Source organism: Procambarus clarkii, chromosome 46 (genome assembly GCF_040958095.1).
Source record: "Procambarus clarkii isolate CNS0578487 chromosome 46, FALCON_Pclarkii_2.0, whole genome shotgun sequence".
NCBI classification, from domain to species: domain Eukaryota; kingdom Metazoa; phylum Arthropoda; class Malacostraca; order Decapoda; family Cambaridae; genus Procambarus; species Procambarus clarkii.
In genome coordinates, this window is record NC_091195.1 from 21,235,244 (window position 1) to 21,247,006 (window position 11,763).

General features: G+C 40.9%; 1 long non-coding RNA gene across 1 annotated transcript in view; it reads right to left on the minus strand.

Moving 5' to 3' along the window:
- LOC123753601 (uncharacterized) overlaps nucleotides 1-11,318 on the minus strand; it is a 100,025-nt gene extending 88,707 nt beyond the window's left edge. Inside the window, exon 1 of the long non-coding RNA XR_011222184.1 lies at nucleotides 11,158-11,318. This is a non-coding gene — a long non-coding RNA (uncharacterized lncRNA). The remainder of the gene's footprint in view (nucleotides 1-11,157) is intronic.
- Nucleotides 11,319-11,763: the final 445 nt, after the last annotated feature.

Genomic DNA, 11,763 nt, shown 5'->3' on the forward strand with positions numbered 1-11,763 from the left:
GGATGTCCCTTCCTCATTAAGAAAATGTGTGCCGTATGGAAACAACTGCAAAGTCTTGCTGAAAAGACTCAGACAGATTAAGCTGTAGCAGGCCGTTGCATTAACCTTTTTAATAACTATGTGATGTCTCACTACAGACAAGCGTTAAAACATAGGGAAAACAAGTGTCTATAGACAGATTCTTAGTAAGACAAGCAAGCAGTGAGCCACAACCAAGTCCTAGTGGTATGCTTGCAAAACGTAGGAGAGAGAGTACCCTAGAAATATCATGCTGATTCAGCTACTCAGAACAAAAAGTTCCAAGCAGCATGTGCCATGGTAAGCCCATAAGTGGAGGCTCTTTGGAGCCATTATCTGTATCAATGGCTGATACAAGAGATCTGGGGCTGGCTGTACCAATTATGGAGTTGGTTAGTGTAGACCTCTAAGTCTTTGGTTTTTCTTTGGCCGAGCCTTGCTGCGAGTTGATATGGCCGTGCTGTTGCGGAGTTGATATGGCCGTGCTGTTGTCGGAGTTTGGTGAGATAGCCTTTATGAAGAGGTTTTGTATCAAGTAGGTATCATATTTGTGCTGAGGCGGTGGAACTCCTACTAAGATTTCCTCATCTGAGGAGTCCGTAACATCCGTAGTTGGTGGTTTTGTCTTTTGTCTCGCAGCCTGCAGTAGGCGCAGGTGTCGGGGATTAGTGGTAGAAGCTATATCAGGAGCGTCGGCACGTCTGCCAACGAGTCTGCCAAGATGATGATGGTAGGAGTTTTGGAAGCTGGAGAGGGAAATGCCCCTTTTTTGCCGCTTGGGTCTTGGATGGTTCTGGAGTCTGTGTCGAGATCAACCTCGTGGTGGTCCCTGTGGTAGTCTCCAGAGTGGTAGTAGAGGCAGAGACACTGGCATCAGGGGCGATGATGGGATCCAGGCCACTGGCTAGGTACAGCACGTTGAGTTCCTTGACGAATTGTTGAATGTCTGGTCCAGAAAGCTTCTCCGGTAGTCTAATGAGTCCAGGGATAACACCTGCACGTGTTGTAAGGGACTGTGAGGGTGCTAGTGGGTTCTTAGGCTCCCAATGTGGAGACCGGGTGATCTGTTGAGAGGAGCCACCGTTTGGTAGGACTGGTACGATCATAGTCTGCATCTGGCTTATAGAAGTGGGGCTAGAGAACTGGTCAGGTCCAAAGTCTAAGGTCGCGGCGACTAGCCTCTGGGTGGTCGCCGACGTGGTGGTTTTCTCTTTAATCTTCTTCAGTTCCTCCTTCCTTTTTGTGCAGAGGTTAGGAGGTGGCAGCGTGCTATTCTCCACAGTTCGCGCATTTCTTGGTGGTGACGGTACAATCCTTGCCAACAAGAGTCCTCAATAAAGGCAAGGTACAGTAAAAAATATGAGTAGTATTATGTATAAAATGTATTTTTTAAGTTAATATTTTTGGGTGTGTGGAACGGATTAACTCAATTTACATTATTTCTTACGGGAAAATTCATTTCAGTTACGAATTTTCGGTGTATGAACCATCTCTTAGAACAGATTAAATTCGTAAACAAAGGTGCCACTATAAATCAAACCTGTCCTCTTACAAGTAACATTGCTTTTCACTCATATGCACATTAAGGCTAAAAATTGCTGTAATAGAAAATGGAAGCGGCTTACGAAAGTGACGTACTGTCCCGTTTTCTGTTTTGGGTCCTCTGGCTTGGGTCTGTTAGGTTAGGAAAGGACAGTTAATATCAACAGTTTTCATGATGTTTTGAAACCTTAGGAGACCTTGCTGTCTTCCTAACCTACCAGAGGACCCAAAACTTGCTGTTTTGGGTCTATTTCATTTAGAAAATACATTTTCCATTTTGGATTACAGCAATTTTTGGCCGTAGTGCATACGAGCGAAAAGCAACGTTATTTGTAGGAGGACAGATTGGTAAATCAATGCAAGGGGGAAGATGGGAAAATTTCAATCCTATATCAAGATCTTCTAATGGTCAGTGAAAACCATTACGTTCAGTGATGATAAGCACCAATTACAGTAATACTAGCAGTATCCACTCAATTTAACGGCCTATATGGGGCTGTACCCTGGTCGTTATTTCCGGAGCTCCGTTATTTCCGAAGTTAAGTCGGGTCGGGTAATTTTTCAAGTAACATTCAGGTAGGATATATTTTATACTGTATAACTAAAATTAAATAAAGTTCATTGTGTAATTGCATTCCAATTTAGTGCCACACCGACGATTAAGCCAGTTGTTGGCTGCTGCATGGATGATGTGTGAACACGGTCTGATCAAGCCCAGATGGGTGGGAAAAAATTGATTCATTCCTTTGTATTGCAAAATATTTCATGTATCAATCAGCAAGTTAATATTTTCTCAATAATATTTTAGAGATGTGTTTTGATTTACCCTGAACAGTGCAGGTAATGTATTTTTAATGTTACAACACAGGCTGTGGCGGCCATGCCATAACAATGGCGATCGAGCCTTGTCACTGAGAGCTAGCCAAGACGAAATATTTTGAGCTCACCTATTCTCTGCTGACGATAGAATATACATTTGCAGAGACTAATATGTAGCTTTTGTTGAAAAAAAACAATTAATATCTTGTAATACTATAATAAAATTGGTAAATTGACTTACTTTTAATGAAGCTGAAGATTACGAAGCTGTGAAGATTACGTCATCCTCTGCAGCGCTTGTTTTATATTGTTTATATTGTATACAGGGTACATACTGTATGTACACTTATTTTCAGGCATATTTTAATAGAGTATCCTTCTGTTTCTTGATGTCACTTACTGTACTTTTCCCGATGTTAAACTCTGCTGCTGCTCGTGCATGAGAATATCCTTTATCAAGTTTCTTAATAAACTCCAGCTTCTGTGCAACCGTCAGGCGCTTCCTTTGGGTAACTTTTGGCATTTTGTAAATTAAAAAGAAGATCACAATTACAGTACAGTAATATCCTTCACAATTGAAGCTAGCCGCGCGAGTTCACAGTAAACAATGGGAACACATGGCCTGGCAGAGTACATTCTAGGTCCGTGGGAAAAAAAATACCTAGTGCCTATACTATAAAAGGTATTTAATAAGAAAACAAAGACTTTTGCTTAATAAAAACTTTCAAAATATTTTATTAATAATAATTTACAATTTTCTTCATTAAAGTGAATCATTTTAAAAGAAAATTAAGATGTAATATATGACTCTGGACGATCCAGGTCGGTGGCCTGGTCGCCATGTGAGGGGACGCTAATGCCACAACAAACCCAATACCGACCGTCGGTAATATCGACCGCCAGACCGGTATAGCAGGCTCCAGATACCGGTCTCCCAAACCGGTCGTTAATACCGGCAGATCGGTATAAAAGAGGCAGTTAAATTGAGTGGATACTGTACAGGCATTTATGTCATATTCAAGAAGGGTCAGGCCCAAGATCAAATAGATAATTTAATTCTACAGATGCCATTCTCATGTGTCTGTTAGAAAAATATGATAAAAAAATACTTTCTTACCCTAATGGCAGTCGGTCACAACCAAAATGGCCTCGGATCTATTCACACAGCAGGGAAAAGAAAGTGGAGCACATTTCCTCTGACCCAATGCCTCTGTTCACCTAGAAGTAATTATGTGACTGGCAGCAAAGCAAATGATGTGGGTTGCATCATCAAGAAGGTCAGTCGTTGGTCCTGGGGGGGTTCCTCGATATATAATTATAAGCCTACTAGGCTTTCTGATCCCAACAATAGGATACAACATACTGGAGTGAACAATAGTGAAGAAAATGCAGATTAGAACCAGTGAAGAGCAGAGGTGTCATAGGCACAATCAGAGAACGCTGTATAAACATCAGAGGTCCAGTGAAGAGCAGAGGTGCCATAGGCACAATCAGAGAACGCTGTATGAACATCAGAGGTCTGCAGTTCTTCAACATACTCCCAGCAAGTATAGGAAATATTGCCGGAACAACTGTGGACATCTTCAAGAGAAACTAGACAGTGTTCTTTAAGAAGTGCCAGACCAACCGGGCTGTGATGGATATGTGGGCCTACGGGCCACTCCAAGCAACAGCCTGTTGGATTAAGCTCTGACAAGTCAAGCCTGGCCCCAGGCTGGGCTTGGGAGAAGAACTCCCAGAGCCCCATCCAGGAACAATCCAGGTACACAGTGACACTGGCTATCTGAAGTTCATCTTCCATGGAAATTGAACTTTGGGTTCTAAGGGCTCAACTAAGGGTTGAACTTTTGTATAACAAGCAGTAACAATCCACACAATGCACGTGTGTAATTTATAAGATTATGTTACAGTACTGTAAAACTGGTTGCAGCATTGAAAATTGAACTTCAAAACTTCATCCAAATAAGCAGGGTTATGATGGTTATGTTGGTATGCAGCCAGAGAGCATAAACAACCTCATAGACTCAGCAAGCACCAGGGAAAGCCTGGCCCTAGTCTGGTGTGCAAGATTATATAAAAACATCGACCACACCCAATAAAATCATTACTGTATAATATATACAGTGGTACGTCGGGTTACGAACGTCCCTGTTTACGAACTTTTTGGGTTACGAGCCCGATTTGTTCGGAAAATTTGAATCGGGATACGAACTTTGCATCGGGATACGAGTTTGTTGATACTCGTATGGCCGACCTCGCGCATGGTGGCACGGCAATCACGCCTCAGTTTAACAGTGCCTCATGCCCAGTGACTATCCTGCCTGAATTCTTCACAAGAATTTACAGTTTTTGTCGGATTCTTGGCCATTTGAGCATAAAAGCTGTTATTATATATCTCGCCATGGGTCCCAAGAAAGCCAGTGGTAAGGTTTAAGGCAAGAAATCACATGTGAAAATGACCATAGAGGAAAAACAAGAGATCATTCGTAAGCATGAAAATGATACTCGTGTTGTTAAACTAGCTAGGCAGTACAACAAATCCATGTCAACGATATGCACTGTACTGTACTTGCCAAGAAAAAGGACATTATGAGTGCTAAAGTGGCAAAAGTCTCCTCAACTATCACAAAACAGAGACCACAAATACTTGAGGATGTGGAATTTTTTTTTATTAATTTGGATACACAACAAGGAGTTAACGGGTGATAGTGTTTCAGAGCCCATCATTTGTGAGAAAGCCAGGGTATTGCACGAAGACTTTGTAAAGAAAACCCCTGGAACGAGTGCAGATACGAAAGACTTTAAGGCAAGCAAGGGATGGTTTGACAAATTTAGAAAAAGAAGTGGTATTCATAGTGTTGTGAGGCATGGGGAGGCTGCCAGCTCAGACAAACCAGCGGCTGAAAGATTTATTGAAGAATTTAAAGATTTTGTAGAGGCTTGGGGATACTTACCGCAACAGGTGTTTAATTGTGATGAGACAGAACTGTTCTGGAAAAGATTGCCTAAGAGGACATACATTACCAAGGCGGAGAAATCACAAGCCTATGAAAGATAGGTTTACGCTTGTGCTGTGTGGAAATGCGAGTGGCAATTTGAAAATTAAACCCTTTCTTGTGTATTATTCTGAAAATCCAAGGGTTTTCAAAAAGTATGGTGTACAGAAAAACCAAATGTGTGTGATGTGGAGGGCTAATAATAATAATAATAAGACATAGGTGACTAGGATTTTTTTTACGGAGTGAGTGAATGATGTGATGTGCCCTGCCATACAAAAATATCTGCAGGAGAAAAGTTTGCCACTCAAGGTCCTGCTTCTCCTCAACAATGCTCCTGCTCATCCTCCAGGCTTAGAAGATGCATTGTTGAACAAATTTAATTTTCTCACAATAAAGTTCCTTCCTCCTAACATCACTCCTCTAATTTAGCCTATGGAACAGAAAATCATAGCGAATTTTAAGAAACTTTATGAATGGGCACTTTTCCGGAAACGTTTTGAAGTGACTGAAGCCACAAACCTCACCCTCAAAGAGTTCTGGAAACACCATTTTAACATTTGTAGTGCTTTAAAACTCTGTGACAAAGCCTGGCAAGAAGTGACTCAAAGAACCCTGATCTCTGGCCGGAGAAAATTGTGGCCTGAATGTGTGTCAGAACTAGACTTTGAGGGGTTTGAGCCTGTAAATGAAGTGCCTATTGTTGAGGAAATTGTTACTCTGGGCCGGAAAATAGGCTTGGAATTGGATGGTGATGATGTGGAGGAGTTGGTGGAGGAACACAACGAAGAACTGACCACCGAAGAACTCCAAGCCCTTGAAAAGTAGCAGCAACAAGAGGCAGCTGGGAATATTTCTTCAGAGGAGGAGGAGGATGCAGAAGAGAATGTCCCTTCCAAAATAATTAGGAAGTGGTGTCAGATGTGGGAAGAAATACAAACTTTTATTGAAACGACTCACCCAGGGGAAAGCTGTAGTAGGCCTTTGCATTAATCTTTTCAATGAAAATGTGATGCCTCACTACAGACAAATGTTGCGATGAAGGGAAAAACAATCTTCAATGGAACGTTTTCTTGTGAAAAAGTGAGAAAATCAAGCAGTGAGCCACAACCAGGACCTAGTGGTATGCAGGCAAAACGTGCCAGAGAGTGCACTCCCAAGAAATCTTAACTGCCTGATGTTATAATGAAAGGGGACTCCCCTTTTAAACAGCAACACCTCTCCTCCTCCCCCCCTCCTCACCATCTTCCATACGCCAAGAGGAATCATCCGCAAGGGTAAGCAATAACTTATACTTATAACAACATACTTTCGTAGTGAAGATTTGGGTGAATTAGGTATAAAATTTACTTTGAAGTGAAGTTTTTTGGGAGTCAAGAACAGATTAATTCATTTCCCATTACAGTATTTTTTATGGGAAAATTTGATTCGGTTTACAAATTTTTGGGTTACGAACTGTCTCCAGGAACGGATTAAATTCTTAAACCGAGGTACCCCCTGTACTGTAGTTTTATGTAATAATTATATTAATTTTAATAATACTGTACGTTAAAGCTCTTCTTTACAACTTCATATATTTTTCTTTCAATAAGCAGGAAACCTTTATGCGAGATAATGAAAATCAACTGCCAACAGGCCAGCCGAGGTGTGGTATTGTATGGACACTCACCATTGGCAAGAACATAACCCCATAGTTATATGTATACAACATTTAATGAGCCAAAACTATCATTCATGTTGACTTTCCAAGATATAGTCTAATAGATTTAGTTAAACATTAATGACTATCCTAATAAGGAATATAATTTTAATAAATTCATTGAAATACAATATCAATAAAGCTTCAACAAACCATCACAAAAATATTCACTCTAATTAGAACACAAAGCAATGGATTAAAATTGGATACGTTTTGATTTAAAAAAGAAATACGAAACTTGTTGATTGGATATAGTATTGTTGACTGGAAGAATAAATGATCAAACAACACCTAGGAAGCAAGGTTATTTGTACGTACAATGTGAGATTGGGTGGATATAAATATGAGCTGCCTCGTATGGGTCAATAGTCCTTTTGCAGTTAACTTCATTCTTATGTTCTAAATAATTTCACTAGGAATTTTCCGAGCAGTGGTCAAGCAAGTCCGCGAACAGAAGTGGTTGGACATAGATTAAACAGGATCTGCCTCTCATGGACTAATCTTTCATCATCATGTGGTAGGGCTTTAATTTATTAATAAAAAATAACAATACAGCATTAAAATAATTTGCAATTATAAACAATAAAAAATTTAAGTAAACAAAACTTAGAAATTCTATTTTGTATGAGACTAAAGTTAACATTTAAAATCTGGTTACAGTATCTCTAAGTATAATTTGATCAAAATCTATACACATAATGCTGCATTATGCCTATGTATTACAACTTTAGTTTGAAACAATTTCAAATGTTTAAATTGAAATAAGTTTATTGAGGTAAAATACACACAAAGGGATGAGGTAGCTCAAGCTATTCTCACCCCGTTCAGTACATCGTGTTAATACATACATAGACACACATCACAAACAATAAACATATTACCAAACATTCCGAGAGATAAACATATAAATTTCCTCCTTTACACAAGTAGTGTAGCGAGTAGATTATCCCAATAATATACTCGCTCCAAATATAGTGTTAATATTCCTGTCAACCTTTGGAGATGAATGAGGTGAGGCGTTGCCCGGGCAGCACGGTGAGGTGTTGCCCGAGCAATATAAGCAGCGGTGTAGCGAACATTGGCTAGTCTACTTTCAAGTGTGGTCTAGAGCAGACACTTGCGAGATACTGTACCAACGCTCAGTGCGCTCAACTCACACCAACGTATCACCTGTGTACTTCTGTATATTCGACCAAATATATATATAGTATCTTAGTGTCTGTGTTTATTTGTCACCATACTTTACGTAACAATAGAACCGTTACAGTAGTATGGTACCAGACGTACACACAAATACTTTTATGACCTTTCAAATGTTGGAAACAAAGTACAGTTTGGTTCATTCTCAACTTGCAATCGGGAATCCCGGATTCAAATCCTGGGCATAGAAGGAAAGGCTGGGCATGCTTCCTTTCCCCTAATACATCTGTTCACCTAGCAGTAAATAGGTACCTCTAGGAGGTAAATTGTTACGGTGTTGCATCCTGGGGAGGGTCTGGGGAGCCTGATGGCTGAGTGGACAGCACTCGGGGGTCGAAGTCCTAAGGATCTGGGTTTGATCCCTGGCAGAGGCAGAAACAAATGGGCAGAGTTTTTTTCACCCCTGATGCTACTGTTCACCTAACAGTAAATAGGTACCTGGAAGTTAGGCAGCTGCTATGGGCTGTTTCCTGGGAATATGGGCATGTGAGAAAATTAGGATTAAGGACTTGCCCGAAAGGCTGTGCATGCTAGTAGCTATACAAGAATGTAAGAACTCTTGTACTGCATATGTATAAAGTATATACAGTACATAAAAAAAGTACTGTAGTTCAATTTTGGGGGACTCGATATCAGCCTAACAACACACACACACCAGCTGCCTGTTCCCCAACAAAAATTATACTAAGGTTGAGAAATGTCAACATTTGGATCAGTGAAACCCAATGACAATATGATACAATTGAAGAGGATTCCCATCTTCCAGGATACCACCCACTTTCCAGAAGTGACAGACTAACAAGAGCAGGCGGTTTAATACTAGACAGTATATATAAAAGAGGACGTCACAGCAGCCAGCAGTGAGGAAGGGAAGGGAAATATTGGGAGAAAGTGCCAAGCCATTAAGACTTTATTGCACTTGGAAGGGGTCAGAATAAGGATCTAGGATGGGATGAGGGGGAAGGAAAGGTAAACAACATTGGATGCTGAGAATAAACCCAGGAAATTGCCCAATCCCCAAAGCTATAAATGCCAAGACGTTACTCAAGTCTAAAATTCCACTGTAAAAAGCTCTTAAGAATAATGTGGAGGGGGACCTTTGACAAGCTGCCAGCTTTCTGTCCCACTCAGGGCCATTGGAGGTGGTGGCCCTCAGGATAAATTGGGTAAAATAAATTTATCCGTTCAGTAATATTTATATTTCATGATATTCATTTCTGGTACACTACATAAGAAAATCAAGATCAAGAAAGGTTTTGTTCTAGTGTAGTTCCTCACTAGAGTGGCAGGACATTCCTCACTAGAGTGGCAGGACATTCCTCACTAGAGTGGCAGGACATTCCTCACTCTCCTCACAGGATATAGTTCCTCACTAGAGTGGCAGGACATTCCTCACTCTCCTCACAGGATATAGTTCCTCACTAGAGTGGCAGGACATTCCTCACTCTCCTCACAGGATATAGTTCCTCACTAGAGTGGCAGGACATTCCTCACTCTCCTCACAGGATATCCCATAAAGTTCTCTTCACTTCACGCTCCACGAGCTGTATCGGCTAGCTTCTAGCCCTGGCCACGGGACGGTCAACTGCACACTTAACTGTCCAGTCAGTAGTGACTATGGACCTTGTCCTTAAGTTACTGGATTGACTAAGGACGTGATTGGAAAGGTCATCCCACATTTTGCAATTTTTTATTTTTTTATTTATATATACAGTACAAGAGTTCTTACATTCTTGTACAGCCAATAGCATGCATAGCATTTTGGGCACGTCCTTAATCCTATGTTCCCAGAATACGACCCGCTAATTCGTTTAACAACCAGGTATCTATTTTACTGTTGGGTAAACAGAGGCTACAGTTAAAAGATTGGCGCCCAGTCAATCCTCCCCGGCCAGGATATGAACCCAGGACAAAGTGCTCGCGAAACGCCAGGTGAGTGACTAAACCACTACACCACAGGGACTGTGAAATCATGTCAAAGACTGTCCCTCTCTCAACCAGTTGAAGAAAGAAACTAAGTACAACTTAATCAACTCCATGTAACCTACCTTACCTCCTAAATGTCAACCTATGTCTTGCTATCATTGAACATTAATGCTTAATGACTGGATTTTTAAAACGGTTGATATCTGGCATGTAAAAACTTAAAGAATTGTTTTCCAACTGTTTATTTAATTAAATTTACTATATGTTCTGTTACAATTTCTGCTCTACCATTCAACGTGTAATTATTATAATTATTTTCTTCATTTTTCTACTTCAGCTCAATTTTTGCTTTTGATCTTAAAAGTAATCAAGTCTTGGTTTATAAGTTTATTTTTCCCCACATCTAGCCCGAAACGCTGTGCATATTAGGGTCTTTAGGCATAGTACATACAGTACTAGCTATCTAGAAACCCAACATTCTGCTTGTAACTCATTTTGTATATATGTACTTTTCCCAATATAAACCATCATTATATTATTAATGTCGTGTACCAATTGGCAAAGTCGTATTCCTTTGAAAACTGGCGGAGTCACACCGGAGACAAGCTATGGCCAGGGTGACCTCTCGGCCTGAGGACAGGCAACACCTGCCAGAAATAGTTCTCAACTGTATTAAAAACAACACTGAGGACATACCATAAAGCTCTCCTCATACCTCACAGAGCAGCTCTAGACCCTCCCCTCACCATTCAAGAGAACATCCCTCACACCTCACAACGTCGCTATGGCAACCAAAACCCAATCTGATCAGCTGGTTAATACACACACACACACATAAAATCTTTTTGAAGGAGTCAAAAAGTTTAGGGAGGGATGAATGAACCTTTGAGTGTCCCCCCAGCGGGTGTCCCTGGCAGGGGCTCCCCCGCCTCACAGCGGCGCCTCATCACTACTCACCTAACTCATCCCCTGGCGTCCTGGCCGCTCGATCCTGCAGCAACTCGCGTCAAAATCCCGGATAAATCTCCCCGCGGTGAGCCACACACACTCACGACACAACACACCGAACACAACACTCACGAGCAACACTCACAACTCGCCTCCTCATTGGCTCTCACCGTCACAACCTCACTCCTCATTGGTCAACAAAAATACACATAAACAAAACGCGGAATAACAGAAAATGGACCACAGAGTCTGAGAGAGAACGCTTATTTGGAGTAATACTTGGGGGATGCTATTCTAATTTGTATTTCCAAACGTTTTTGTCGCAAACAAATTACAGTATGTCACATATAATTGCATGAGAATCATCCTTTCTGACACCTTACAGACATTCAAAACCTAATTGCAGTGCAGAAATTAATCCAAAGGAACTTTAATAGCATAATAAAAACATTTGAAATTTTGAGGATATTGATCCAGACAACGTCTAGCTTCTTAAAGGGTTGTAACAGAACCCATCGGCACCACACGAGTATTGTATTTGAGTCTATATCTGACATGAGAATAAAGAAAAAGCAGTAGTGCAAGGACTGTACCTTGAAGGACCGAGCTTTTAAC